Source organism: Dreissena polymorpha, unplaced genomic scaffold, assembly GCF_020536995.1.
Source record: "Dreissena polymorpha isolate Duluth1 unplaced genomic scaffold, UMN_Dpol_1.0 chrUn011, whole genome shotgun sequence".
Taxonomy (NCBI): Eukaryota; Metazoa; Mollusca; class Bivalvia; order Myida; family Dreissenidae; genus Dreissena; species Dreissena polymorpha.
Window position 1 is genome coordinate 304,550 of NW_026273325.1, and position 26,348 is coordinate 330,897.

The 26,348-nt window shown below is 33.5% G+C and overlaps 1 long non-coding RNA gene across 1 annotated transcript; it reads right to left on the reverse strand.

Moving 5' to 3' along the window:
• Positions 1–820: 820 nt before the first annotated feature.
• On the reverse strand, positions 821–1,873 carry LOC127863510 (uncharacterized). The gene is made up of 3 exons (XR_008041077.1): positions 1,470–1,873; positions 1,190–1,254; positions 821–974 (listed from the first exon to the last, which is right to left on the reverse strand). It is a non-coding gene; the product is annotated as an uncharacterized LOC127863510 (long non-coding RNA).
• Positions 1,874–26,348: the final 24,475 nt, after the last annotated feature.

A 26,348-nucleotide genomic window follows, 5' to 3' on the forward strand; every position in this document is an offset into this window, starting at 1 on the left:
CTATATTAATATGAAATAAATACACATGTTTGAATGAAGATTAGTAATTTCCGTGGAGTCAGTTTTAGGCGACATGCAAACGAAAGCCAAACTAAGTTACGAGAATTGAATCTTTAGGATTAACAACACCCAACAACTTAGCTATAATTCTTTAAGTTTGCAATAACCACATGAACTACTATCTTGTCACTTTTAAATTATTGTTACACTCTGACATGTCTTTGTTTTCTTCTTGTTCTTCTTCTTCTTATTATTATTTTTATAATTATCATTATTATTATTAATTAGGCTACTAATAATATTTACAATAATACTACAAATAATCATAATAGTAACATGCATATTTATAATGAAATCGGATTGATTTTCTTACGTAGCGGTATACATCTCAATGGAATAATACTAAGAGCGCGTGCACAGCATGTTAAACACAATGAAAAAAATACAAAATACTTCGCAAACATTGAAAAACGTAGAAGTGAACAAAAAACTGTACACAAATTAGTAGTCAATGGCAAAGATATAACAAACAGAACTCAAATACTAGAAGAACAACGTTTATTTTTCGAAGCCCTCTATAAACGAAAAAATGTTGAAAATAACACCCTTTTTAAAAATACACATCACGCTTTAAATCAAGAAGAAAAACTATTGTGTGACGGATTACTAAATGCATATGAATGTGGATTAGCACTAAAAGAAATGCAAAATAACAAAAGTCCAGGATCAGATGGCATCACCATTGAGTTTTATAAAATATTTTGGAATGATATCAAAACACATTTAATTAAATCACTAAACTATTCATATAATAATTGTAACCTTTGGTTACGGGTGTTGTAAACCAATACACAAGATAAATTTATAATTCAAGACAGTTTCCAAGTTCACTTCTTTTAATAAGGTTAGAAGTTCATAATCAAATTATGCAGAAGAATTAACTTGTATCCCAGAGTGAATCTCAATCGAAGGATCTGAAATATATAAAACAATAAAATACTAAACAATAAACAATAGTTCTGTTCTAGTGGCCTTAACATGTAATTTATATGACTCAACCATTCATATAAGATCCATGCACAACAATGACAACAATAATCATAAATACAGCAATGCAGCATCAACAACTTTCCAAATAATGAGTTAACAAATATTTCATTCAACACAATACAATTTATACAATTCTTACCAATTTGTGGAATTGAGTCCCCTTTTCTCTTTCTCTTCCTTCAATCCTCTCTCACCCTACTGGTGCTGTAAATTAGAGCATGCAAACAGATATTATGGTGTTTCAACTGAGTGTATAAGTTGTTATCTAAAAGTGAATATACTAATTTGCTGCCATTCTGAACATTCGCGAAATCATATGATTTGAACATTTAACATGTTCAAACCTCAAACAAAATACAAAGAAAACAATGCATTGCAACCGTTTTCAATAACATACAATCAAATACAAACCTACGAACCAATATTGACCACTAGAGTGAAGTTTTAACTGGTGGTTTTAGATTACATAAAAATGTCTTCCACCTTTTCCCTCGGATATGATCATGTGATCACACTCAAGAAAATATAATGTTAAAATAATAGGTAAGGGTTATAAACCACTATTAAGACAAATCGGGAGAAAGTCGACCCGGTCACATACTCCCCCACTTCGAGAAATGACGTCCCGTCATAGACCCAATCAGTCAAATCCGTCAATCTTCCATAACTTATCTTCTAGGTACTTATTAAAAGCAACTACATTGTATTTATTACAAATAATACTATACAAGATCTAAACGACAAAAAAATGTCAACTACATTACACTCAATCACTACATAATAGTAACTGCACCAACCAATCCAAGCTCCTCCTCCCCACCTTTTAACTGCGACCTTGCAGGTCTTTTTAAAATCTAAAATATATTTTAATTTTATTTATTTATTATTAACATATTATTTTAATTTAGTTTTATTATTGTATACATTTATATTAAAGACAAAAGATTACATTGACTATAATTTTGTTAATCATTATATTTAAATTGTTTTGATTAACTTAAACTATAATGAACAATTAAATTATATTTTGAATGATGTTGTTTTTTTTTTTTTTTTTTTTTTTTTTAGTTATGCAAGATTATATGTATCTCATATTTAAGATAAACACAATTTCTATCATAAATTATGTGACAGCTTGATGTAACTGTAAGCAATACACAGTTATATACAAAATAAACCTTAATACAATCTAAAACATGCATGTACATACAACAATATTATAACATGTATTATATACATGTATCAATACTCAACATAGCATTGAACATTTACATGTTGTGAAATGATTTGTATTCAGAAACCAAATATAACAATCAGACAATAATGTCTAAATAATACTTCTATGAAATCATTTCAATGCACATGTAATTGTTAAAACTATATACAAGTTTACACACATATTTTAAAATCAATGTAAAAAAAACATATCAAATCCTGTCAGTTTTCACTGAAATATTGCCCCAACTAATTTATTGGCAATTTCAACATCCATATCTTCCAAAACCCCTGAATTAAGTAAAACATTTAAATTCATTATTTTACTTTCTAGTGTTTCTGGTGTCGTTGAGGTCATTAGATACGCACCATATCTATCGGGTGGTTTTCTAGGCCTCACAGATCTTCGAAGTTGAGGAACAGGTGGTGTTTTACTCTTAACACTTCCACTATGATCTATCTCATGTCTTGAACTTTCTGCATTAATTTCTAAACCACTACTGTTCCTATTCTTTTCCTGTGGTTCTATTTTATTTGCCTCTATATGTTCAGATGTAATTCCTGTATTCACTTCATCTGGTACAATATCCTCACTAGCCTCTGAATTATCAGCTTTGGGCTCAACATTCTCCTTTGTATCCAACCCTTCAGGTTGATTACTTACAGCATCTACCACTGCAACATTATCTGACTCAACATTTGTTTCAGACTCTGATTCTGAATCAACACTCAGATTTTCAATCTCCTGATTCTTACTCTTAGTGACTGAAGCATGGGCGTCCCCATTTGCCAATGTAGTATATACAAAGTACGCTTCCTCTTCACTTTCGGAATCATCATTTCTGGTGACGTCACCTAACTCCTTTTTCACTGAAACGTCTGTTTCATAATCTTTGCACTGCTCAGCAATCAATTCTTCACCTTCATTTTCCTGTCCCTCTATTCGAAACAAATGGTTTCGATGCAATACTCTTTCTTTTCTAATATCTTCATTTCTGACTTTGAATACAGGTATATCATCCCTTGGCTGTTGCACAACTTCATATACTTCATTTTCATATTTGTCTTCAATTTTATGTTTGCCATCAAATGCCAGTCGTTTAACTAAAACTTTATCTCCTACAGATATTTTGACAGCTTTTGCTTTTTTGTCATAGCCTTTTTTCTGTTTAGTTTTGGCTTTTTCTGTATGAATTTGTACTATCTTTCTGGTCGTGTCCATTCTTTCTTTCAGCTCTTTAATGTAGTCATCTGTCTCCTTACTAACTGTTTGGTCTCTGATTTTTTCAAATGTTGCATCAATAGGAAGTCTCGGCTTCCTTCCAAACATTAATTCATATGGTGAATACCTTGTTGACTCATGTGGTACACAGTTATAAGAATATACAAGATGTCCAATGTACTTTTTCCAATCTTTTTTCTGTTCATTATTCAAGGTTCCAAGCATATCCAATAAGGTTCTATTAAATCTCTCAGGCCCTGAATTGCCTTGAGGATGGTAAGGTGTTGTATGGCTTTTTTTAATGTCTGTTAATTTACAAAGTTCCTTGATAATGTCGCTTTCAAAATTAGCACCCTGGTCCGAATGTAAACGTGTTGGTATTCCGTAATTCACTACAAAGTTGTTGTAAAACGCTTCAGCTGTTGTTTTCGCAGTTTGATTTTTTGTCGGTATGGCAACAGCATATTTTGTGTAATGATCTGTGATAATCAACATGTTACTGATACCTCCTTTAGATGGTTCCAGAGTCAAGTAGTCGAAACAAACTAATTCCAAAGGATATGTTGTGGTAATACTCACTAGTGGAGCTCTACCTACAACAGACTTCCGCCTTAAACATCTATCACATTTGTTCACATAATCATCTATTTCCGCTGCCATCCCTGGCCAGTAAAATCTCTCCCTCATCAACCTCATTGTTCTTTCTTTTCCGGGATGGCCTACATTGTCATGTACTCCTTTTAGGATATCTTTTTTGTAACAGTCTGGTACAACAAGTTGTTCTATAACTTGATCTTCATCATGTATTACTCTATATAAAATTCCACGTTTAATTTTAAAATTGTTGAACTGTTTTTTCATAATAAAATCATTTTTTGTCATGAATACAGATGGAATTGTCTCATCTATTTTGTATTTTCTCCAACGATCAATGAACTGATCTTGCCTTTGCATTCTTCTGATTTCTCTTAATTCTTTTTGTGCTAGTCCTTGACCTATTTCATCAATTTCCTCAAAATTGAGAGAAGCCATAGGCAAAGTTTCAATGTATGAATTTACAGTAATCATACCGTTACATATTGCCTTTACAGTGTGTTCATCAATTGTTACCATTTCTGCATTATTATTTACAACCCGTTCATATGGATACCTACTCATCCCATCAGCATCTGTATTTTGCATGAGTATTGTCCTAATGCAGCTACCCACCTCTGACCAGTTGCATCCAACTTCGCACTAGACAGGATATGAGTAAGCGGGTTGTTATCAGTAATAACTGAAAAGTGATTTAAAGATAGGTAGTCTGAAAACTTTTCAGTCACTGCCCACTTAAGAGCTAGGAATTCCAACTTAAAGGCACTGTAATTTCTTTCGGCTTTGTTCAAGGCACGGCTTGCATAAGCAATAACCCGTTTCTTATCTTCTTGAGTCTGGTATAGGACAGCACCTAAAGCTTTTATTGACGCATCGGTATGCAACTCAAAGGGTTTATTGAAATCAGGATACGCTAAAATTGGAGGAGAACATAAAATGTGCTTCAGTTTATCAAATATCTCTTGTTCATTGTCAGTCCATTTCCAAAGTTTATGATGTTTTGATTTGCCCTTTTTAACTGATGTCGGAGGAAGCAATTCTGATAATGGCCTTGTAATTTTGCTAAAATCCTTGACAAATCTGCGGTAATATCCCGCAAAGGCTAGAAATGAGCGCAATTCATTCGCATTTTCAGGTGTAGGCCAGTCCTTTACTTTTTGTATTTTTGCAGGGTCCGTTTCAATACCGTCTGCACTGACCACATGACCTAAAAAATTGACTTTTGTCTGGAAAAAAGAGCATTTCTCAGCAGCTAGTTTCAGATTACATGATTTCAATCTCTCAAGTATGATATTTAATCTTTCTAAATGTTGTTCATATGTGTCACTATATATAATTAGGTCATCCAGAAATATTACGCAGATTTTCATGTTTAGTCCTTGTAGGCATTCCTCCATTAATCTTTGAAAAGTGGCTGGCGAATTGCTCAAACCAAACGGCATTTTGTTGAACTCATAGAATCCTAAGGAACCAACTGTGAATCCTGTGCGTTCCTTGTGGCTTTCCTCTACCTCAACCTGGTGATACCCGGACTTCATGTCGATAGTAGAGAAAAACTTCGCCCCATTTAAGCAGTCAAACACTTCTTCGATTCGTGGTAATGCATATGCGTCCTTAACTGTTTTATCATTCAACATTCTATAATCGACGCACATCCTAAGTTTACCATTTTTCTTTCTTACTAATACAACATTGCTTGTCCATGGTGATTTTGATGGTCTAATTATTCCCCCTTCTAAAAGCTGGTTAATGTGTTGTATTACTTCTTCTATCATTTGAAATGGAATTCTGCGATGTCTTTGCTTAAAGGGTCTTTCATCTATTAAATCTATCCTATGTTTTATTTTGTTGCATACTCCTATGTCAGTTTCTGAAGTTGAAAAAATGTCTTTATGTGTCCTAAGTAAGTGTTTTAATTTCTCTCTCTGTTCAGTTGACAATATTCTGTGTTCGTCAATGTTCAATGTGTCTATTATTTCTTCATGTTCAGTATTGAGAGTGCAATTTTCCTCTTTTGTAACAGTTACTGGTTGCAGTTCACACAATATAGCTTTTGGTGAAATAACAACAGTGTTGGTTGTCAGATTAGATAATGTAACAATAACATGTTTCTGATCCGACTTCACATTCACAACTGCCGGTGTCACATCGACATATAATGGCAAGTTGCTGTGTTCTGACTCATGCAACAATGCTGTTGTATCAGGGTAATTAACAGTCCGGTCAATGTACCCATTCAATTCCAAGCACTCATTTGGCTTTAATAAAACTTTGTGCGGAACTGCACATCTTATTAAAGCAATTTTATTCTTATTCTTTTTAAGGTCTTTTTCTCTTATTACCATGGATCTTAAACTAAGGTACCAAGGGGTGTGAAGTTTAGCTTTTTGTAGAAAAGTATCTCCAAAGTTTTGTTTGCATTCTGTCAAATATTCTTGTAATATATTGGTGCCTATGATTACTGGTACTCTGGAAGAGTAATGAGTGTCAGGTGACACAAGAAACAAACAATGTTTCAATGTAGACCTAGGCAAACCTTCATCAATCTTCAAATCAATTTCAATATATCCAATATATGGCAATTCTTTACCATCCGCGCATTCAATTTTCAAAAGAGTGTTTAAAGGTTGTATCTCAATATTTACCAGTTGATTTTTATGAAAAGACTCTGATATAACGCTGACACAACTGCCTGTGTCTAAAAGTGCAAGTGTCTGGATGTCATTTATACAAACTTTGACTTCATTTGTTTCGCCAACAAGTTGAGGGTCTATCCTATGTGTGCCTACGTTCGACCCTGTTACCGAGGCACTTACACTTTTGGGCATTGCCATTGTTTGTGCCCTTTTTCTCTACATTTGAAACAAATGACCTCTGCATTTGCAGGACAGCCTCTCATAACATGCCCTTTTTCATGGCATTGATAGCATTCTACATTGAACGCCATGCTTTGAGGTCTAAAGTTTCCTCTAGGTGCATCAGCACCTCTGCCCCTATAGAAAGTACCATGGCCACTGCCCCTATCATAAGAAGTGCTACGACCACCTCTAAAATTACTTGTCGCATAAGCACCACGACCCTGACCCCTGTAATAATTTCTTCCTATGTAATACTGGGGCGCTTCCTGCTTTTTCTCCATCTGGTCTATTCGATGGTTCAATTGTTTAAGCAATTCTTTCATTTCCGATAGATCAGACTGCTCTTTCTTTTCAACATTTACAGCAGGTTTACATGTTTTCGTTTCCCCAACTGACTCCTTCATATCTGCTTCTATCTTCCTTAATTCTCGCTTAAATTCATCGTATTCAACCAGCTTGTCACATTGGTAAGTTGACAGATGCTTCAAATCCTTTTTTAATCCAGCATGTAGAACAGTTTTCAACACATCCATGTCAGATCGTTTCAAAGCCTTCAGATGTATGGCAGTTTCAAATAATTCCTCTAACCTAGCGGCATAGGCTGAAACAGACTCTCCTGTCTGTTGTTGGCTAGAATAAAATTTCCGCATTACACTTTCACGCGACTCTATACAACCATATGTGCTGTCAAGCTTCTGCATGACTTCTTGAAGAGTCACATCAGGTCCTAGACGACGTAGTACATCGCCAGCACTTCCTTTCACAGCACGTCGAACACCCAATAAAACTTGTTCTGATTTGAACACCTTGCTGTTGACTGTGGCCTCCACCTCATACTTGAAAGTATCCCATGTGACTTTCCCTTTCCCTTGATCTCCGAAGAATATGGACAGTTTTGGGTATTGATAACCCACTTTAACTTCAGTCGCTTTAGGCACAACATGTTCCGGCTCTTCACTTTTCACACTTCCGAACGCTTGTGCAATTCTTAGCATATCTTGTGGAGCGTCACACTTCGGTTGGATACCAAAAATTTTCAAGGCTTCCAACAACTTAACTTCGTCCTTTGTTAAGTCTACCGGTCCTGTCGCCATGTTGAATTTTCCTTCTTCTTGTTGCTCCTCCTCAGAATCAGCCATTTAACAAACTTTTCCACTAAGCAGTTTAATGTTTATAACTATGCACAAAGTTTAAATGTCACTCACTATTAATTGTCTTTCACACATAAAAGTCAAAATCACTTTTTAATAAGTCTATAATACACCTGTGAAGCACTGAATGGCCGAAGATTTTCACTATGTCTGTAAATTTCAATATCCAAAACAACCCGTTGTACAAAAAATAAAATGTCAAACAGCACAAAATAATACAATCATGATAACATTCATTCACAATAAAATTCACATATCTTAAAATGTAATAGCAGTATACTTTTATGTTAAAGTTATAATTGGCATACACTAATCACAGCTATGATCAATGTAATTAAAAAGTTTTTTTTTTTTTTTTTTTTTTTTTTATTATTATTATTTATTTTACTTATATAATTAATTTGTATTAAATAATTATTTTATTTTAATCTCTTTAAACAGTTTAAGTGTGTTTAATAAAATTATTAACTTTGATTTAATGAACTATTTAACAATAGCTTTAGGGTAAATACGGTATTGCACAAGGTGCGCTTATTATGAAGTATAAAAACTTTACGGTAAACCGAACAATGTTTGTAATATCTCCTGTCGTTCAGAAAATTCCCAATTTCAATTATACAGAACCAAGTTATAATCCTAATCTGTGGTAAAACTACAGAACAGGATGAAAAAAACACTTAATTAAACTATGAAATGTGTCGGTCATACATGTATTTGCATATATATGTATGAACTCTTTTTCTGAAAAGAAATATCTGACAAAACTGAAATTTAAACAGAATTATATTTATATTGGTTGAATAATTTTTTAATAATGTAGAAATTACAATATGTAATACAAAATATTGCAATAAAAGACTTTTGTTTCAAAACTTTTTTTAGTTGGCACAACTACCAAATCTAACTAAATTTCTAATACTACATAGTAAAACTGCTGAACTATTTACTTGTCAATAGTCACGAAATGTCAGCACCAAATGTCAACTTCAAGGTCAACACAGACAGATATTCCAGTTAATAACCAGGAACAGAACAGAAAATATTGAATATGGGTCAGCAATAAAAAATAACTGAAACGGTTTGCAACACTATCAAAAGTAATGTAGAGTAATAAAAGTAAATTCAGAATAGCAGCAATGTGATTATTAATGAAATATTAGTAAGAATGCCAATATTAAATACTGTATTCCGCCACCAATTAATTAAAGTGAATCCTGTGAAATCTCTTCAAAAATCACTTTCGTACTTACAATATCATACACAATGGAAATAAACAAGATGTTACAGTTTTTTCCAACCCACCTTTTTTGTTTTATAGAAATTAATAAAATATGGCCAAAATCAAAACTGTAACAACTGCAAAATTTCCTCTAAAAATATTACTTACAAATCTGCTGTTTTTCTTTTTCTGGCCACCAGAACACAATATATTTATTAAAATAATAACACTGTTTCAAGTCCTAATTGCACAATAGTTTTGTGCGTTAATAAATGTCCACATGAAGTGTTGGTTCTAGAAGAAATCCTTCGGATAAGTCGTGATGTCCTGTACATGTACAAGTTGGAGCCTAGGCCTGTATACCGGTGACGATGGTCTTGAAGAATGCGCTTGTCTGATCAGATTCCTACATCTGTGGATAATTTACGTTGGGCGCCATTTGTAACCTTTGGTTACGGGTGTTGTAAACCAATACACAAGATAAATTTATAATTCAAGACAGTTTCCAAGTTCACTTCTTTTAATAAGGTTAGAAGTTCATAATCAAATTATGCAGAAGAATTAACTTGTATCCCAGAGTGAATCTCAATCGAAGGATCTGAAATATATAAAACAATAAAATACTAAACAATAAACAATAGTTCTGTTCTAGTGGCCTTAACATGTAATTTATATGACTCAACCATTCATATAAGATCCATGCACAACAATGACAACAATAATCATAAATACAGCAATGCAGCATCAACAACTTTCCAAATAATGAGTTAACAAATATTTCATTCAACACAATACAATTTATACAATTCTTACCAATTTGTGGAATTGAGTCCCCTTTTCTCTTTCTCTTCCTTCAATCCTCTCTCACCCTACTGGTGCTGTAAATTAGAGCATGCAAACAGATATTATGGTGTTTCAACTGAGTGTATAAGTTGTTATCTAAAAGTGAATATACTAATTTGCTGCCATTCTGAACATTCGCGAAATCATATGATTTGAACATTTAACATGTTCAAACCTCAAACAAAAAACAAAGAAAACAATGCATTGCAACCGTTTTCAATAACATACAATCAAATACAAACCTACGAACCAATATTGACCACTAGAGTGAAGTTTTAACTGGTGGTTTTAGATTACATAAAAATGTCTTCCACCTTTTCCCTCGGATATGATCATGTGATCACACTCAAGAAAATATAATGTTAAAATAATAGGTAAGGGTTATAAACCACTATTAAGACAAATCGGGAGAAAGTCGACCCGGTCACATAATGAAAACCTAACTACGCTTCAAAAACAAGGTATAATATCACTCATTCCAAAACCTGGAAAAAACTTAGAATCCTTATCGAACTGGCGCCCAATTAGTTTACTCAACAATGATTATAAAATTGCAACTAAAAGTAGAGCAAACAGAATAAAAAAAATATTACCATCAATCATTTCAAAATCTCAATCTGGTTTCATAAAAGGACGTTACATTGGTGAAAACGTTCGTCTTATCCAAGAATGCATAAACTATTTCAACAATTCAAATGATCCTGGTCTAATATTCTTTGCAGACTTCGAAAAGGCATTCGATTCGCTTGATCATTCATTTATGTTCTCTTGCTTAGAAAATATGAACTTTGGTGAAAGTCTCATTCAATGGGTCAAACTATTCTATACGGATATTAACAGTTTAATCATTAACAATGGCTTCTTTTCAAACAGTTTCAACATCGAACGAGGGGTTCGACAAGGATGTCCTAACTCATCATCGCTATTTATTATTTGCATCGAGTATCTATCACATCACATCCAATCAAATAAACACATAAAAGGTATATCACTAGAACCTGACGAAGAAATCAAACAGTCCCTATTTGCTGACGATGCAACTTATTTTTTAAACGACAATTACGATTCTTTCCATAACCTAATAGAATCGCTAACCCTGTACGGAATGACATCGGGTCTTAAACTAAACAAAAGTAAATGTACTGTGCTACGAGTAGGTAAATTAAAACAAAGTAATGTCCAATATAAAAAAGAAATGAAATTTCATTGGACACCCGATGAAGCCACAACGTTAGGAATTACTTTCACAAATAATGAAAAGGATACAGTTCTTAAAACATACTACCTAAATTACAAAATTTTAAAAACTGCCTAAAATCATGGCATCACCGTAAACTTACACTTATCGGAAAAAACACAGTATTGAAAACGTTTGCACTTCCTAAACTAATTTATGTATTAACCGTCCTCCCAAATCCACCAAATGATGTTATTAACGATATAAAATCAGCAATATTTAATTTCATATGGGACGGTAAGCCTGATAAAATAAAACGAACTCAGTTAATTCAATCTGTAGAAAATGGAGGTATCCAATTAACGAACATTGACTCATTCTTGAATGCAATCAAATGCAGCTGGGTTAAAAGATACCTAGATAGTACCAATACGAGTAAATGGAAATTATTCTACCAGAAAATCCTAAAAAAATATGGTGACTCTTTACTCTTTGAATGTAACATCAACAATACTATCCTACATGAAATTGCAAACGAAAACATATTTCTGTCTGATGTTCTATCAGCATGGAGTGATGTCACTCATAATCTAGAAACCCAAAACAGCAGTAAAACTATTTTATGGAACAATAAAGACATAACTTCAAACAATAAGACGTTTTTCTATAAAGATTGGTTTGAACGAAGCATTAAATATGTCGACCAATTATATGACTACAGAATTAAGGATTTCTACTCTTTTGATAATATATGCTACATATACGGAATACCTTCAAATAATTTTCTGAAATACTACACACTAATCAAAAGCATACACATACATATTAAATCTGAAATCAATACAAATAATACACCATGTACTCAAACAACATTTGTAGAAAACATACTTGGAAGAAAAAACAAAACAAATAAAATATTTTACTCACTACAAATTAAAAACCCTACAGAAAACTCCAAAATCCAAAATAAATGGCAAGTCCTTTTTGGAGAAAATGAACTTAATTGGAAAGACATATTTACCATGCCATATAAAGCAACTATTGAAAGCACACTGATAATTTTTCAATATAAATACATCCATAGAATTATAGCTACAAATAAATATCTCTTTAAATGCAAATTATCTAACTCAAATCTGTGTGACTTCTGCAGTGAAAATATTGAAACTATAGAATATCTTTTCTGGGAGTGCAAACACATCCAGCCTATTTGGAATCAATTAATATCTTTTCTTGAACAACATCAACTAAACGTTAAACTATCTTTCTTAAATGTAAGTTTCGGAATTAACTCATTGAAATCAATAGACTGTAATAATATTGTGAATTTTATGGTTATATTGATGAAATATTTTATCTTAAACATGAAGTACAAAAAACAAGTACCAAATTTTAATTGTTTTGTCCATAGTCTTAAACTAAAAATCCAGATTGAGAAAGAAATAGCCCTCAGAAATGACACATTACAAATCTTTGAACAAAAATGGAATCGGATTAAACTCTCATGATGTTTGTCCACTTATATACATTTCACTCTAATGTTAGTTTATCTCTCTAAAATAGTTTTGTTTATTTTTATTATTAGTTTTTTTCAATCTAACAAGACCATTGTGAATATACAACAAAACACACAAGCCCAGTATGCTTTTCTTCCGCCTTTATACAACTCATCATTTTTCATAACTATTCCTCTGTTGTTCTTTTCTTTTCTCTCTAAAAAAATAAATACTATATTAGCATATCTTGTATTACATGTCTGAACTTTATTGTTTTGTACAATCACTATGTTGTATGATCATATACATGTTTACATTGTATGTATGATATTGAATAAAAAAATAAAAAATAAATGCAGTTCGTTTTTGGAACACACACAATACCGTTTTTGGTAGATTATCGATTGCGCCCAATGTATTCAGTCGATAATGTATTCAGTAGTCGAAAATGATCATTTAAGAATGGTCGTGGGAAAAGCAAACATTCCTTTACTGAAAACACGTATGGTCCGTAGTTTGCAATATCGTCCTTTACAACAGTGGATACTGAGAGACTTCACGTCACGGTACGGCGAATTGCTAACTTTTCCTTAAAGAAACTTAACTCAAAAACTCGTTTCAACCTGTCAGGCTCTGACTTAGTATGTGCGATTGTCTCGTCAGTTCACTTCAAAAAAATTGTTTGGACAGAAATTCGCTTCAAATCTATTTTGCTGTGTTCGATTTACTGCCTCGCTTAAATTTAGTTAAGCCATACTTGAATGATGCAGACACGTTGCACTTTCGTTAGTTGTGTTCGTTGAAAACACGTTTTATGTTTGTTGTATGTATTTTTAATAAACAGTATACCTTTAACATGAAATTAATGTCTAGGTGGAAACGTTTCGAAACTCAGTCTTGTAGAAAGATGCTCTGCGAGTGCCTGCATGTAAATTGTGCTTTTGGTGGCACAGAAAATATGCTAAATGTAACAGCATGGTTTAATCTTGTCCCCAGCATTCCTTTCTCGAACCCATCGGTATTTAACTACGGCTGTCTTTACTGGATTCTGTAAACGAAAGAGCGAACCGGCGGTTTCTTAAACGACGTCTTGACTAGGCATTGTCGATGATAGAGCGACCCGTCGGTATTCCGCTATCCCATCTGGACCGAACATTGCCGGTGATTAAAGGCTGGTCATGCGATGTAATTTCGTGTATATGATATGTTTGGACTCCGTTGAATTCATATGTGATCTTTGCAAAACTTGTGCGGCTGGACATTCTTAACCAATGTATGCATTTTAGTTTCCCGCCATTTACTTTTATTTCTACATCACACTATCATATTTGTTCGAGCGCTTCCAAATACACTGGTGGACATATCAATATTACGTGTTGCTCACTCAAATGCAATAAACCCAAATATCGGTCATACAAATATTTATTTAAGTTCGAATTTAATGCGATTCATGTGAGTAACAACAATGACCACCTGCAACGGTCCAAAAGTATTTTACTGTACCTATTACAATGGCCAACCATATTATAAACTGCCAAAAGAGGGTTTTGATTAAACTCATGTTGCACTAACACAATTATTGATCGGTTTTGCTGACTATGTATTGTACTTTGTTTTACTAATGCATATTCTATAAATATTTCATAAATATATGTTATACATATTTCATAAATATATGTTTGACTAATAAAACTGAGTGCCTGTTATGATAAGAATTGTATTAGAAATAAACAACAGCACACTCTAAAGTGAACTTGACCGCGTGTCTATTTGCTATTATAAAATTGCAAACAAGTGGCCTTAAACTGCGTTATGACGTCCTTATCAAGATCATGCACTCCAGCAAGTCACACACTCAGTTCATTAATTATGCAACGTAAATAGAACTTGCTTGGTAATTATATAATGATCGTTTTAAATGCATACGTACTTGTCGTTACGGGGTATTCTCTGTTGTAATGGATCTAGTTGAGATTGATCTCTAAAATAAGTTAAATATACTCTGTGCTGGTCTGATATCCTGGATTGATATATACACATAGTGTTTTAAATAGCTAGTAGAAGTAAACATGCACTAGCGATACATAGCGTTTAAGTCATCCGATGCGAGAGTATTTAAACATCGCCAAATATACCCCCAAATCGCATCATCCTCTGGGGTATGTTTAGAAGTCGGTTGTCGGTGTAATCAATTTATAAGCTGTTATCTGTATAAGTATATACTAGTAATACATTACTGTACGCTTCAATTTAATAACTTCTAACCAAACCTGTTACTTGTATATTTTGTGACGAAAATATGGGCCTTAAATGCACCAGCTTTACTATTTGGACAATACGTATTTTAGAAGTATTCAATATAAACTTGTTTTTATGGGTTAAATCAAATTCTATACGTGAAATTGCCTAACAAATGTTATTAAAGATTGTGTCCACTCAGTAACATATTGTTACAACGTCCTTGATTTATACTTTCTTGTTTTCTTAATATTTATCAGAACATTTTGAAAATTAGCTCAGTTTAACTAGTACCTTTTGTATAGTAAATTCATGTGATGTTTGCTGAAAAACATGTATTGAATTTTTGACACATGCATGCGTATCAAAACATCTTTATACTTACTAATAATTACCTTGATCGCATTTATCCCATTCACAATTCCTGTATCTATGTAATCATTTGTTTACATGTTTGATGGGTATATCAAAGTGCATAATCACATACACTTCTTCGGTATAAACAAACAATGACCGCAATATTTTATTAGAAGATTTCCATGTTTCAATGAATATTTTAATGAGTATTGACTTTTCAAGTGGACATCACTCATACTAATAGAGTAGAAGAAAATAAAACAACATCGGAATGTCTTAACAACGTGTTGCTAGAGCCTAGGTCCCATTTCATAACAAACGTGCGATTCATTTCTGATACAATAACCTTGATCCACTTCCTATGTATTGAGCAGTGACTACATTGACCAAATGTATTTGTTAAATATACTAGAAAACCACATACTTAGTATAGTCGCCAACCACCTAATTAAGTCATATTGTTCTGCATAAGAATCAAATTTAGCTTTCTGAGTATTTAAACTCGATATTAATTGACAGACAATATCAGTTAAATCTTGCAATTCGTACCTGGTAAACGTGCGTTTAGAGTTTATATACAACAGCTACCTGGTAAAGTCAAACACCTTATATGTGCATCACAGGCATGCAACTAACGTCCCTATTATTACGATATAAATCCGTTTAGAGATGACACATATTCACCAATCATAACATGTATGTACTTATACGTGGATTATAAAGCAACATATCACTGTGATATTATCAAGCGCCGTGTTAATGCGTAACATGCATGTTACATTTTGTCCTATAAAGTGTTTTTAAACGCTACGAAGTCAAAGATTACTGTCAAAAAGTCAAGTTTGTCGTTGCTACGGACACATGTTTTCATGGAGACTAAATAAACTAATAGCGAACATGGATAACGTTTATGCGCAAAATACAATTGCTTAATATTCGCATTAGGTAAATGTCAAAGATCTAAGACCTTTTCGAATGAAAAAATCTGCGGATAATTTTTCTCGCACATACAATGATTAAGAGTGCACGAACACCTTCCACGCTGAACATGTTCAGCGCGGACTCAATGCATCACTTGATCTTGATCCGTTGCTTAGGTGCTGTAAGTGTTGTTGTACTATTTGAATGTCATTTCAATTTATCAATCCATATTGTGTTGATTCAAAATTAAATCGTTAAATCTTGGTAATCATGCATTGCACGTGAGCAATCATAGGTTTTATCATTGTTTGTTTTTTTATAAAATATCTTCAATATACGTCTTCTTCGCGTATTTAATTTAAAGTGGCTTTCCTACTTTGTTAAGAGCTGTTAAAGAGTTGTAACAGTGTGCTTTTTAAGTGTGTGTTTTGTCCTGACTTAATTAGTTTGTGCACTTTTTATAGTACAATGTAAGCATATTAAAATGTTATTATAATGAAACATTCATAGTTATATGCGTGTATTGGTTTTGAGTTCATGCCCATGAAGGAGTGCAAATAATAATCGCAACGTGCATCCTTCCATCTCTCCATCTTTCCGTCCTTCCGCTTGCCATTCATTCCCGCAAATCATAACTCGGAAAGTATGAAAGTATTGAAGTGAATTTCTGTATAGTTTCTCTTTATATATAGGTAAATTGTGAATTAACATCACGTGTATAGTTCAAGAACTTGTATGTCCAGAACTGACATACATGTTGTTATATCCCTTTTGTCGATTTTACTGTACAGAGCGTATCTCCCTTACTAATGAAGGTATTCAGCATACAACTTGTTATATTGTTAGCAATCATTGTGGGGACATGCAGAGAATAGGACCCCAAAACTCTCTAATTAGGATTCGTGTAGTTACTTCTTTGTTATTTTTATTAGTATAGCATTTTGTTTTTCTTCCTGTGCAGAACAAAAGGAAATGACGTGATTTAAATGCAACTAAATACAATTATAGAGGACATTAAGGGAAAGTTCACAGAACATAATTATACCTCTTGTCATTGGTTATTACCTTGTATCCAATGCCCTTGTGCAGAGCACGACTCGTTCACTTAAAAAAATTCAATACAGCTATAAACGGCATAGGAACACACAATATGCATGATTTTTTGTTTGATTATCATGTGTGTAAGTATACTTGGTAATAAAACGTCATATATTAATAGTATTGATAGAAAGTATGACTGTTGGGTGCAGGTGCGTGTAGAGTAAAGGTTCAAAAACTATTCCTTCTAAATTATACGTTATTTCCTTTTCGTAAAATGTTTTTAAATATTTAATTGCATTACAATTAAATATAATAAGCTAATCTTAACCCTTCGTCACAGCCGTCTAAAATGCAGAGAACATCAATTATAACTTTCCCCAGTGTTTTTCAATTTTTTTCCTCTTGCACTATATTGAGTACAATTGCAGCGTTATTCTAGTGTGAACACCAAAGCTCAAACATATTTGAATGTATTACATTCAATTAATTAATGTAATGATAAAACACTTAAAGAGGAATATCGAAGTACAAGAATCCTTCATGTATACATTAATTTGTTGATCTTATTGTGTCAACTATAACTATAAGTGCGACATTGATTGTAATAAAATTCATACACAAATAGACGACCTGGTTTTCCATTTTTAAAAGAAAATAAATACAACTATTATGATGTCTCTAATTGTGTAGGTCAACTATATTTAAGGTGACAATGATACGTATGGGACTTCCGGTACTTACATTGACAACAAGTGTTGAATGGCAGTGAGAAATATATTATGGCTGGATTTTTTTAAAATAAAGCGAGGATGTCATAAATTAGGAGTGCGACTTTTAATGATTCATGATTTTGTTTCATTATACTTGTGCTTTTGTTATTGTTTGTATTTTATACTGCTGTATATGCAATATGACCCTGCTTTAATTAAAATACTTTTGGTGTATTTTTTTTACTATTGTGTTACGGTGAGCGAAATTTCATTAATCAGATATGCATTATGCATCTATAATTGATGAATGTGCTCGCTGACCTGAGAACGGTTTAAAGCAACGTATAATTGTAACGTTAAAGTGCACATCACACACACGCATAAACTGAGCACAATAAACATTTTTTGTAACACAAATGGGAAGGACGCGTAAATTCAGAAAACGAGCTGTTCAGAACGCGTTCACATAACAAACTTACTCATTCGTTGTCTTCAGACAAAGGGTTGTTGCAAGTTTCTAATCGTATACTACAATTTACCAGCAGAGAAAATGGATCATAATTCCTGCGATTTATTTTTGAAAAACAAGTTTAAAAACTAATTAAACCGATACATTATTCTGTGTTTTGATAATAAACACAGTGAAACATTGAAACCTTTACCGTCGGTACGGTTATCCAATTGACATTGTGAACCATCTTAATTATTTAGGAATAAGTATGTCAAGCAGCGGCGCATTTATACAAGTCACAAACACTTTACAAGCCAAAGCGCTGACGGCGATTGCCTCATTATTTACTATAACGAACGCATGTTTTATCTGTTTGAGGCCTGTGTTACCAAGATTTTAAATTATGGACGCGAGGTGCGGTGATTTAATTAAACTGAACATATTTAGCGAGTCCAACACAAATGCTGTTGATGGATTTTAAATGTAAAAGCTTCTACCAAACTCAAATCGTGCGTGTACCGAAGGTGCGGTTACCCTATGTTTATAGGTAGATATTAACGAGCAGTTAAATATTTCTTAAAAGTGTCACATTTTTGTAGGCAATATCATTCGTAGACTAAGCAAACGAGTATACCGTGTTTTATGAGTGTTTAATATCAAAATTATATTAATATTAACAGCTTTTATTGCATGGTATCGCAATATTTAACACTATTTTGTTTGTATTTCTAATTGCAATCTAATGTAAATGACACTTTATCACTATTCCTTATAAAACTGGAACCTATTTTGCAAAGATCCATAAACTAAGTCATAATTAAAAATTAAAAATTAATAAACATAAAAGAAGAATTGAGACTGTAATTTACTCTATCGATAGAAAATGGTGGGCGCAAACCCATTCCTAGAAATGAAAGAATATGTTGAGTTTGTACACTCAACGTCATTATGAGCACCATTTTGTTATAATACGTCCTGTATAAGATAACTTTAAAAATACGTTACCGTCTTATTTTTACTTAATTAGGATAAACATATGTAGATTTTCACAATGGATAAATGAGATCAGAAAATATATATTGATAAGTCTAGCTAGTTTTAAGCATTGAAACTTCGATTGCCGCAAATATATAGCTTAATGATATATTTTTTTCCAAAATTAAACATTTGTATATAATGTCTAGATGTAGTTTTGTTAAATGATTACGGATTTTACAATGATATTTACTTTTGTTAAACAATACAGAGCCATCGTTTCAATATCAAATTATCACAGAAAATATATTTTTTTGTAAAAGTTCATAACAATTTCGTTGTTGTTTTGACGCATGCCATAAGCAGCTCATATCTCGTAGAAAGTCACTTAAAACGCATTTTCAATTTTACATGAAGTTGCCCATAGCCTTCAGGACAATTTTTTAACGCTACACACTATTTTAAATACAATTCTTGATTATGCATAGCGAAGCATTATATGCCGAAAACATGGTGTCGAATAACGTCCTGACAAATTATCCTATGAAAGGTATGAAAGGCACAGTAATTTATTTTTCCTGTTTTGCCGATTAACCTAGTTATATAGAGGGTATTTTTGAATGTAGTGGTATATCGATTTTAATTCACGAGTTATCATATACAATTCTATATTTTTGCCATTCAAGACAATATGATTCCTTGTGGGGCGCCACGAAATGCCATTACATATATGTTAAAGGGAAGCTTATCCGTGTGTCATAAACATTCAATGTCGAGTAGTCATCCTGTAAAAGTGGGGGTCATATTGGGGAAACCAACCAAATCAAAACAAAGTAACGGTAAACCAATTCAAAGTATCGAATAATTTCACTATTAAAGTTTACTGTTTGAAACAGTGAATTATCAGTTTTAATTCCCTGATAATTCTCTATAAACAACCGGATATCATAATATAACATGTTTTCTTTAGACCATTTAGCCTGTATAATATGTAATACATGCTTTTTAAATAACAAATAAGAATTGTAGATGCATCAATCGCATTACAAAGCTTTGTTATAAAAGAAAGCTAAATCAAAACGATACACATGTCGTAACGTACATTAAGAGTTTAATATAATTCAATATAGTGCAGGTTGTAATATAAACATATGCGTTTGTCAAGATTACACTGGCAAATAACACTGATTGAGCAATGACAAGACAACCATTTATGTTTTAACTTATAGTTTCTGTTATATATCCGAGTGAACATGTGACATTTTAAATAGATATCGTCTGTTATGTGTGCATACTAATTGTTATTTTAATCTGCTGTCATTGTAGTACGTTGTCGTTGATTATAAATCGCGTGACGCAATTGCTATAATAATATTTCATTAGAATCAATAGCAACTGTCTAAACGTTAAGACCGTGGTACATAAGTGTATGATATGCAATATATGCAATATGTAACATTGTGCTGTCTATTTCTTGGTGTGTCATTATACAACATTAGGCCGCTTGAGTAAATAATGCAATTTTACGAGTATGTTTTCGTCACAAAATGTTTAAATCTTCTACATGGCTTAGCAGGTATGGGAATCGGTTGGCTTGACATGGACATTTCTAGCAGACGTTGGATACATGCCTTTGAGTACATGTATATCCAAATATTGCGCCATATCTCCTATCTAGAGAATATGGCAAACTAGTAAAACCATGAACCCCTCCAGGAGACCGTCAAACGACAAAAGTTGGCTTGGCTTTCATACGTCATTAGATGCGGCTTATTTCTGGAGACTTGGAAGCTTGGCATATAAGGTTGATTATAAAAAGGAGGTCGATACTTTCTTCAAACGAAAAATACCATATACTTTGTAAGTGAACTGCACAGGCTAATTGGGGACGACACTTTACACACATGCATTAAACAGCCTTTTCGCAGACCGCGTTCCATTATGAGTTTATCAATTATGGTTCGGTTGTAAAACGGCTGATGTGTTACCGATAATATGTACGTATACTTGATTGGTTTCACAACAGCTGTTTTACAGCCGAATCATAAAAGATCAATTCATAATTTAACATGTATACATTTTCACAAGATAAAGCTGTTATCTTTAGTGGGGTCCAACGAAATGCTTTTAGTTTCAGTCAAACGCATTTAGATTGTTCGATGAATAATGCAGCTGCATTTCTTCCCAGGGGATATTGAAACGAGTACTGTTTTTCAAATACAAATGATTTCAAATTGTAGATATCCATTAAAAAAAATTTGACTCTCGTTGTATTGATACGAAACGCTATCAATAGGCATGCTAACGATTTCTATCGAACTTACATTTGAGACATAAATTCGCTGCGCTTTGTAATAATTTTGATGAGTGATTTTTATAATAAACCTCTCGTTTTACGATTTTGTGAATATTTAAAAAATAATACGGTGATTTTATCAAAGCAGAATACTTAAACAAATCATTGTGTAAGCGTTACTTTGTAAAAGAAATATAAATATCACGTCATCTATGTTGTAATCTAGTCATTTTGTCGTGTTACGCTCAACTGAGCCAAAGCCAAAAGGCGAGCTTATGGTTTGATTGTTCACTACCCAACATAGTATGGTGCATATTTTAAAAGAGAGGTATGCAGTAATGAGATATATTGTTTACTTCCATTTCAATGTGAATTTACTTTTTTAGAGAAAAGAAACAATTGACGCTCATGATTCGATAACATACACGGTCATAAGAACAAACACGTATGTGTGTTATTATCAAAGGAACAAACACGGTCAATAGTCCTTTGACATTTCGTAAACAAACGTATAATACACTTACACAATTGCGTTTGCATATATCGTTAAACATATGGTACATATCGTTTTAATACTGATTTTTATTTAAAACAAAATATATATTCAACATAAAATGTTGTGTTGCTTTATAGTTCGAAACTTTGCTGAATATATATATATAATTTTAAAATGGTAATCAATATATGGGGTCATAAATGTACTTATCGTACAACTTCTCAATAGAAATATTTATTAGTGTATGATTGAAATAAGTCGTTGTGGTAACACTTTTGGTTACAACAGTTCAGAAGATATAATTAATAAAAATTCACACTCGACTTCTTAAATCACTCATTCCTTATCCAGATAGATTTGTAATGTCCTGTAAAATGCGTCCAATGATTGACATATGTCTTTCGAAACTTGTCTTTCAAATCTATAACATATTTAACATGTAGAATACGTATAATCACATACTAATTAATTTTGTTTCGGTTTTTTTCGTGGTATTTTATATCGTGCTTTTTACAAGGTGGGACACAAAATGAGTTTATTATTGGTGCATTATTAATATTGTTTTATTTAATTACGTTAGGACATTCGTTGCATTTTGTTGAAAGATATAACATATTTGCATAATACAAATAATGTATTGTTGTGAATAATTATTTTAACAGTAACAGATTACTGTTAACCACGCGAGTTTATTTATACATATACCTCAATAGAAACCACATAACACATCTCGGCAACATGACCGCCAGAAAGTACGTCATGGTGACAAAGTAAGCACAGTTTGAAGTCGTTAGTTCAACCATTACTCGTCGTTTTGTGCAATAACTGACCAACTACGCCTTTGTTTTTGACAATGATCGGCATTTCCGACCTTTTCTCTCGAACTCGAATTCCTCTGAAATTGCGTTTATTGAACGTCCAGGCGTCTTCTGTCTTAATAAGATACGAAAAGTTTACTTTATCAATGTGCACAAGGTAACTTTTACTAACGTGTTTCAACATCAAGTTTATTCATTTAGCCATGTTTTAAGTTGCCTTGACACTCGTATTCATTGTACATGGACTTAACAGACAGATAAATGACCAAACTTATTGTTGTGTGTGTTGTTTGTGTGTTGTTTTTATGTTTCTAAGGATGTTAGTGAGTGTATTTTCTGTTTATATTTAAGTACATTAATGTGCATGCCATGTGTGATTTCTTGTAAACGTATTCACTAAGTTTAATAAAACAAATATCATCTTGCCATAAGTTAAACCAAACAATGAGGGCCTTTAAAAGTGTTCCCCACTCAATTATGCTTGTTTAAACATTAAAGACTGTAGCGAGTATGTTTTAGTCTCTTATTTCATCTTCGCCTGTGGTCCCGCAAACCAGCTTCCTCTAGGCGTCTCGGTTCTGGGCGAGTCTCTCAAGCTGCCCCCATGTCTGGCCCATCTGCTTAGCATATGTATCCAGGTCACGGCGCCAGCTGTTTCTAGGTCGCCCTCTCTTTCTTTTTCCTTGGGGGTACCATGTGAGGATTGCCTTGTCGTATTAGACGCAAGCGTGCGAAGGGTGTGGCCTATCCACCACCAACGTCTCTGAAGTATGTCTTCTTAACTGGCTGCTTGTTTGTTCTTCTCCATAATTCTTCGTTGGAGATCTTGTCTGACCAGCGGATCTTGAGTATCTTCCTGAGGCAGGTGTTGATGAAGACCTGTATGGTGGTGACATTGGTTCTGCAGGTCTCTGCTCCATAGAGGAGTAGCTGATTCGCGAAAGTATTGAAGAGCCTAATCTTGGTGGTGATGCCAATTGCGCTGGATCCCCAGATGTTCTTCATCTGATGGAAGGCTGTTGGTGCTTTACCGATGCGGGTTCTGACATCTGCATCCTTTCCTCCCTGGTTGCGCAGAATGCTTTCGAGATAGGTAAAGCTGTCCACCTCCTCCAGCTCCTCGCCTTGGTTGTGATGGGTGTGTTATTGGATGCGTTGGTCCTGAACACCTTGCTCTTCCCTCTGTTGATGGTGAGGTCTAGTCTAGCTGAGTTGTCCGCTATCATGTTTGTCTTCTGCTCAGTTTGATGTCTTCATAAACCAGTCTATGGCCAGCAGGAACAGGAAAGGTGAGAGTAAGCAGCTTTGCCGCACACCGGTTCTCACTTCAAAGGCATCCGTGATCTGTCTGCCATAAATATTTCTGCAGGTCATTCCCTCGTAATACTTTCTGATAATGTTGGTGATCTTTTCTGGCACTCCTTAGTGCCTCAGAAGTCTCCAGAGGGACTCCCGGTCAACGCTGTCAAACGCCTTTTCCTCGTCAATGAAGTTGACATACAACGGCGGATTCCACTCCAGGGATTGTTCCAGAATGAGGGTTGCGATCTGATCCGTACACGATCTCTCCTTTCGGAAGCCTGCTTTTCGGTCACGAAGATGCGGTTCTACTGCGGCGTTCATTCGGTTCAGCAGGAGGCAATAGTAAGGTTAAATCAAAAGGATACCCGAGGCACGACCGAATAATAAAAAAAACGTAGGTTAAGTACAAAACTGTATATTGAGCGTTAAAACAATACGATTGTTATAATATGATTGAACGAAACATTACTTTCTAAGCGAACAATCACCTGTCTTACTTCTTCCAGAAGCAACGTTACCACCCATGCCAACAATACGTATTGTGTGATCGTAACAGTGTCTCCGAGATCAGATACGAGCACGTAGCCGAAGAGAATCAAAAACGCAATATACCATATCTAAAAAGACATAAGTATAAGGGATATTGAAAAAACTTAATTTGCAATATACTTAAGAAAGAATGTAAAGCTAATATTTGGATAACTCGAAAGCAGCGTTTGCTGTTTTATCCTGCTTGACATTTAATAAATTCTGTTGATGCGTGTGTTTGTTTCAATGCTTCTGTCAGTAGTACTAAACAAAAACAAACAACATCTGTGTTTTTGAAAGCGTACTTACCATGTTGTATATAAATTTCGTTTTTGACATGGTGCAAAATGTCCTAATATTTTTTGTAAAACTGTCAGATGAACTAAATTGCAAACAACCTGCCAGAATTGGGAAGAAAATGCACATCGCAAACTAAAATTTAAAAAACAAAAAACATACTCAAGAAAGCATCGACAACAAAATCGAATGATTATTGTTTATCTATACACGAGAGATGAAGGCTTGATCTCAGGAAGAGTTATACAACGAATATGTAAACCACTTGCCTTTTAGATTCGATGAACAAAGTTTACAAAATCATTTTGCAAAGCTACTCTTAATTATATTTAAATCAAATGGTCTGACAAGTTTTACCCTTAGTTATTAATAAACGCACTCGTTTCTTTATTACTTGATTACTACCCAAATACTATACAACGCAAAGAGGGTCATTCAACTTTTAGTTTATTAAAAACAAGTTTATGTTTGCAGAACGTAAACATCAACACCATTTTGTGTGTTCGCCCATACGTTATTAAGTTGAAGTTTCCTCACTGTTAGCTTTTGTTTTTGCGTCCAAAACAGACTATGGTACATAAAATATACATGCTATCATACTGATATGTCACTCCATTTCAAAAATTAAAACTTTATACCAGAACGGACGATTTCTTTCCCTGTAGACGCATGTCCCAAAATGAGTCAAACGCTTTCTGACAGACAGGGTGTGCAATACATTCACTTTTGTCAGATTGGATGGCCAGCTCAATGCAAGAGTTATTGTCCCAGTAAGGCAGCTTTTGTAAGAGCATGGATGCCGTCTTGTGTTTATCGTCCGAGAAAGATACGTCCATGATACCTTTCGACACATCGATCCATTCACTGCGAATTCAACACAAAATGGTCATGCATGTGATAACTTATGAATGCAAAAATACGTTATCACTTGAATTTATACAATCGTATTTATATACTATGACGAAAGGATTTGTGGTCGAAATAGATGCTTTGAGTATTTTCACTGCTACATTATAAGTACCTCCCTTAGTTTAACATTTGCCCTGTAAACAATATGAAATTGTAACGTGTTCTTCATAAAGTAAGTTAATTG